Below are 7,017 nucleotides of genomic sequence, written 5' to 3'. Positions count from 1 at the left end.
GGTAAAAATCCTCCTTTTTGGATGAGAACTTTTCTCTTAGAATTTATTGACCGTTTTGGACATGAAATAAGACGTAATGCATTTTTATACTTTTTTAGAGCATATAGTTGCTTTTTTGATATCTTATGATTTCCTCGTAGAGTATTCAACACTATCTCCACTAATGCTTTTACTAACTCAATGTCACAATTACTTATAATTGCATTTCGAAGTTTATTATTTGCCCTTTTGAGCACATACAATAAATGTTTGTTCGCTTTCAGTCGATTTAGATTCTTTTTGTAAACCATTTTCATCTGAAAAGCAAACTGTATACTCAGAATTAAAAATATGTGTACGAAATTTAAGGAGATCATTTATTCCCTGAGTAACATCAATAAGTAAATAACCATGTGGTTCATCTGTCACCTGAAGAGCTCCTGAGAATTTTCAGGATAAATTTGTCTTGCTAAGCATTGAAATTGTAGCTTATCTCTAGGATTTTTGAACGCAACGATGTATTTTGTGTTTAGTGAAATATCTCGAGTATGTGATGATTTATGAAATATATTTTGTGTAACCACTATTACGGATAAATTCCTGTGGTGTGATCCTTTTGTAAATAGCTCACAGACATTTTTATTAAATGCACCCATCATTAAGTCATCTAGTATTAAAAGAATAGGCTCATGATTTTCATTTTCAATTGTTTCGGGAACTCCTTTATAGTATTCGATGGTATTAAAATTTGGCTTAGCATGCTCCTCCCCATAACACCAAATTATTCGATTAATTGAAATGCTCAGCAAATCATTCCTTTTGTTTATTAAATTTTCTAAAAACGTTGTCTTACCAGATCCTGACGGTCCGCAAATAAGCATTGTAAAAGGATGTATAAATTGCTTAAACATTTTTGGGTTATGTTTTATTTATTAATATTTTATAAATGTTTTCTAACATCTAAGATAATCTAATTACGCGTCTCCTGATCGCGCTTTTTGGGCCAGTTTTTTTCTAAGTGAGTATCAGATCCGCAATAATTACAATAAACAACTTGTGTGTATCCGCTTTTGTGAGGATCCTTTTCAAACAAACGCTTAAATGAATCCATTTTAAACAACTAGTTACTACAAGTGCTGAATATAAACTGAAAATCTAAACATATGAGTCACTATTACAGTAGATAGCGTAGTTAGAATTTTTCAAGATAACAAATAGCTTAAATAAATTATTTAGAGCACATCTAAGAGGAATTTTTTTGTGGATTCTACAGTTTGTAAAAAAATTTGGATAAAATGTGAGACTTTTTCCTATATCGATATCAATAATATTATTTGTTAAATACTTAGATAAAAACTTTATTTTAATTTCACCACGTAGAATAACGGTGCTTAATCTATTTAGTGGTGAAAGTATTTCACCTAAACTTAAATATGATATTTCACAATCTGACCATTCCAATCCATTTATGGTTTGACGATTAATATTTTGTTGTTTAATCCTTTCATTATCCAATTCATTCAGATGATATGGTGGTTTGAAATGAAAGAAGTTTGGTGTTACTGTTCCGGTTTGCATAAACGCCAATTCCTTAATAAAAAGTTGTTTTTCGATGAAACACACAATTCATGGATAGATAAAAAGAGTATATTAAAATAATTAAGCACGAAAAATATTTATCAGATTTAATTTATTTTTGTGTATTTTTTACATTGAAATATAGTTTTAATTATACACAAATTAAAAAATAATAATAATATAATGTTAAATTTACTTATACCATATTTTGTTTATTATTACTAGCACATAAAATATTTTTAATTTCATAGTGATTATGAGCTAATGTTGAAATATTATCAGGTAATATAAATCTTTTGTCATCCTTATAGTTTAGACTTATCTTATTTACAATTTCAGTATAAATTTTATGACCTCTACTTCTAATAACTCTCTGTTGTCCATAATAAGTTTTTTATGTTTAATGCATTCAATATAATGAGTATGAGTTAATCGTTTCACTACTGACTTTTTTACGCCTTTAACTTTTTTTACGTTATAGTCAATGTTATCATCTTTAGCAATTAAATATGAGTATGCTTTCGCTTTTAATCCTGCAAACGACGTCATTATTTTTCCTGAATTTTCGTCTTTCATTAATCCAAGCTCTTTGTTATTAGCGAGATTGATACCGAATCTGTTTGAGGCTAGGTAATTGGATGTATTAAAGCGATTAGGATTGAATTTAATTAAATCATAAAAATCTTCTTCTGATGATATAATAAGTGAATCTGAAAAAATTCGGGACTTAGTTGATTCAATGGCAGCCAAATTATCTCCAAAGATTTCAACACTGTGGAAATTATGTCTTGCTATGCGTTGTCTAAACCCTGCTGAGTTTTTTCTTGAATCATAATGCTTAACTAATGCAACCTCACGACGTTTTTCTACATTCTCCATTGTTTTGCCGTAAACGGCATTAACCATTAATTTGTAAAAGTTTATCTCAAAGTCATTGCTAGCTAATTTTCTAAGAGATGTATTGAGGTCAAAATAAGGTTTCAGCCAACAGGACTGATTAAATGATAAAACTCTAGATATTTTTTCTAAAATCATACCTTGCTCTATACATAACTGTAGCTGCTTCAAATGGATTATATAGTTCTTTTTATCACTTAAGTCAGCTATTAGTTTTGTCTGCTTTCCTCCTGGTGGAATCTTATTTTCGGGGCAAAAAGGTAAACTATTATGCTTATTATGAATATCATCAGGATATCGCATATCTACTTCTAAAATATATCCAACATCACTAGATGCCGATATGCTAAGAACGTTGAAAGATGAAATTTAATCGTTACTTAGAAATTTAAAATTAGAAAATGGAAGGGGTTGACTCAAAGCCCATCCATATAAGTTGTTGGCGTCAATATATGAAAGGAAATTTATGGGTTCGGTAGGCTGAAATTTATTATTTAAATATTTGTTATTTGCTGTTGCAACCCGTTGAGTACATTGGGTCAACCCTCCACGAACAGCAGTTTTTAAAAAATTATAAATGTCAGGATCACTAACAAGTTCTAATTCTACCCTTGTGTATTTTAACATTGCATCCCATGAAACTGAAGGAGCAGTAACATAATTAATGGGGTCCAACCTGTACACTCGGGAACAAAGACTCCTAAAATTCTCAAATAAATCAGAAAGAATTAAAACATCGCTTTCCAAATATAATTTTAAATAATCTCTAATAGATTTGCAATTAAAGGCGCTCCAAACATTCTGAGCAAAGTTGTAGTCTTCAACACTACATTCCTCATCATTAAGTGAATTATAAAAACTATCTCGCGAAGGAAGCAGGGATTCATCAAATTTTTCAAAACTATCCAAATAATCATAGGGAAATACTCCCTTTCGTCGTAGCATATCAAATTTTTCACCTTGATAGTTAGTTTTCAAAATTTTAAAATTCGCTATGTTCATATAACTAGCGAGTTTTTCTAAGCTTGAATTTAAAAATCTATTTGAATCTATATATCTAATTTTATATTCATGAAGATAAGATTCATCGAGCTTACAAATTTGAGTTAACGCAATATATAACTCTTTATTGCAAGGAATGGGTCTTAGTTCATCTTTTATTGACGTAACAAATAAATGTATATCATAACGAGACAAGTTATGAAAAACTACCGGGAAAAAGGGATCGCTTAATCTAAATGTCTGTTTACACAGCTTATGAATAGGACCTACATATTGTCCTGTAAACTGATCAAAGAATTTTTCTCGATCATCATCAGAAATTTGTTTCTCGCAGGCATAGCAATCACCGTGTTCCTGATAATCCTCATCCCAAATGTTAAACTGATAGATTGGTTTTTTATAGGACTTCCAGTACTTCTCATAAAGTCCATCGGTTTTCATCCTAAGTGCTTGACAAAATTTTTGGATACAATCCGGTCCTGAAATAACGAAATCATAATGTTTATGAGTTTATTGCCTTTGCTGGAATGTTAAAATATTTACCTTCGTATGTCCACATCTCATTTAGATGTTCATTGTATTTATGTACAATATAAAATGATGCTGCACATGCTGTATGCCTCTGTGCCATAGTAGTTGATGATTTTGATGGATCATTAAGATTTATATGGTAATTTTCCAAAACTGCTTCGATGTCAGCATAAATTACTACTGGTGGAGATAGTTTTTTAGAAAACCTTTTTAATACAGTTTTGGTATTAGGTTCAGGATACAAAGCAGCAACTTTTCCACACTCTTTAGTGTCATGTATAGTATTTGTTGTACTATAAAATTGCAAGCAGATCTCGCAAAAATATGCATATATTATGGGATTTACTATGTTGTGAATAACATAATTTTCTCATGCACGTTATATATGCATAATGCATCATTTGCATATTATCAATATTAATTCCAAGCAAGTTTATGTGGTGAGTCCGAATTTTCTTAGTCCTTACTGTGGGTCCCACAACGTATTTTCCATTCTCATCGACTTCATAAACATTGATGCTAAAATCCTCATTTGCTGATTCGAATCGCTTGATTCCTTTGCTTGTTATTGGAAACTCAATTCCGGAAAAATTTAATCTTACTCCTTCATAATAAATGATGTCTTGCAGTATGTTTCCGCATCGATAGGATGATGGTATTGTTAACTTATCTCGGGAAATTTTTTTAATGCTGCTGTTTGATATATATTTTTAAGGTGTTTTCCATAGGCCAATGATGCTAAAACACACCACTTGAAACAAAAATCATCGTCATTTTTAACATTTATAAGTGCATTTCGTGACTTAATTTTTTTGTGAGCTTGGATAAACCTGTTTGCAGCGATATGCTCTAGTTTTATCATGGTAAGTTCAAAATATTTAAAACACTTTATTGTCCAACCTGAATCCTTTTCCTGGAATTCAATGCTGAGAGTTATCAAATTTTCTATGGTATCATTTAGATGATCATCAATCAGCTCGTTTTCATATATTGGTTTGTATGGAGTAATGAAATGTTTCTGTTTCATTGTTTCTGTTAAGCTTCCATCATCAGTGTTTTTAACGTATAATCCATATACTTTTAAATTGTATTTTATGGATCTGTACTCACTCATGCAGTGACGCAATAAATTGATAATATCATTTTTGCAATCATGAAAAAACTCTTTTAAATCAATCTGTTCACTTTTATTTGAGTGAACACGATATGATTTTAAAGGAAATCGCGACTCCGTTGAAATTAAAATAACGTTTTCATTTTCCTCTAGTTGAGCTGCTCTTGCATTCTTATGTTTGTCCGACATCATATGGCGTCTTTCCCTAGACGAAGGGTAACTTTCACCGCAAATTGAACAGTCAATAATCCTTAGTTCCATCGGAGTATCCAATCGAGGCCGTTTTGAAGCTCCTGACGTTGAAGGACCTTGAAGATCACTTGAATTAGATCCTTTGCTCATAAGAATCTCAAAAGCATTCCTAGGTCCCAAGCATGCTTCATAATGACTATCAAACTCTATTAAGTCGATGGACTTAGAGCAAAGATCACACACCACATTATTACGATAATCAGAGCATCTCTCATAATGAGATTGAAACTCTGAAAAGTCAACGGACTTATCACACATGTTGCACTTAACTTTTGATGCCATTTAAATTTTTTTTTGTTGTTTTTTTTTTTTTTTTTGTATTGAACTAACCACTTTCACTATTGAAACAGGACTAAGGGTTTCCTTTTTAAATGGTATCTTTTTAGGCCCCCAAACACCTTCTTAATCTTTTATATCCAAAACAAACAGTACCTGCCCACAAACCTGTTTCAAACGATTCCTACTGGGTAAATCTAATAATATGAGGGAAAGGTTACAACCTCTATTCTACCTGAAATCCACTTATTCTTTTTGTGTAATCCTCACTTGGAAGAAACCTGTTTCAAACGAATCCTATGATTCTCTTGTAATAAGAGGAAGTGAAATTCAACCAATCAAAAGTAAAACAGCAAACATTTAAAATAAATAGTGGTTAAATGTGTTATATTTATTATATACATATGTATATATTATTTTTAAAAAAATACATAAAATATTCTTATTATATAAATATGTATTCGTATTATTAAAATTTCGCCTCAGCTAATTTTACCGCAGCAATTAAGTCATCATCATCTTCATCCCGAAGTAGTTCCCGGAGTTGAGATCTTTTATCATCATCCTGATTATCTACTAAATCGAAAATGTTGTCATCATCCGGGAAAATGTATGATGGATTATCATTATTAGGCGTTGCATTCCTTGTCAGTTAACCAGGTCAAGTTGCTCTCGAGATAGGTTTGGGTCTTAATCCCAAAAATCAAGGACAGGTCTACGGAGCTCGGCTGAGAGTCCAGATTTATGGTTGACTCCGGTTGGGAATCGATAAAAATGATTTCGAGGTCATCCATCGTTGTTGAAAGATTACTAGTTTATGTACTAGCTGTTAGCTGTGAGTAGTTATAATATAGGCACTTTGCTATGGGACAGTGTTAGGTACACAAAGGAGGAATATAAATTATAGAGAAAGTAGAAAGGTTCAAGGGCATCGAAACCGTTTTTCAGGAAACACTTAAAAAATACCTCTAAACTATCACATAAGATTCATTGCAAAGGGATGACCATCGCAACACGGGACCAATCGTAAAAACAGGTTCATTGACAGTAAGAGGGAGGAGAGAAAATATAAATGAGCGAAGGATCGATTTGAGAGGATTTTACATGGTTGAGAAGGAGGTTTGAGATCGAAGTTAGTTCACATTATCACCGATAGGTGGCGCCACCAAGTAGTAAGGATAAGGGACGGCCGTATATTTACTATAAGTAGCTTTAATTAATTTTTATGTCTTCCTATTATAATTTTATTCTTTGTGTGCTCCTGTATATATCTCCATTAATTTGTGTTCTCTTACCATTCAACCCTCTATACGGACATCTAGAAACCCAGTTTTCCAACCTATGTTTTTTTATAGGATGTAAATTTCAGAAACTTCACACATTTGTTT

At 31.7% G+C, this 7,017-nt stretch overlaps 1 long non-coding RNA gene across 1 annotated transcript; it reads right to left on the bottom strand.

Annotated features, from left to right (window-relative positions):
- Positions 1-3,593: 3,593 nt before the first annotated feature.
- Positions 3,594-4,184, bottom strand: LOC117191043. The gene is made up of 2 exons (XR_004473921.1): positions 4,000-4,184; positions 3,594-3,935 (listed from the first exon to the last, which is right to left on the bottom strand). It is a non-coding gene; the product is annotated as an uncharacterized LOC117191043 (long non-coding RNA).
- Between the last annotated feature and the right edge of the window lie 2,833 nt (positions 4,185-7,017).

The sequence above is a fragment of the Drosophila miranda genome, assembly GCF_003369915.1.
Source record: "Drosophila miranda strain MSH22 chromosome Y unlocalized genomic scaffold, D.miranda_PacBio2.1 Contig_Y1_pilon, whole genome shotgun sequence".
Lineage (NCBI taxonomy): Eukaryota > Metazoa > Arthropoda > Insecta > Diptera > Drosophilidae > Drosophila > Drosophila miranda.
This window is presented reverse-complemented; position numbering and strand designations above follow the sequence as displayed.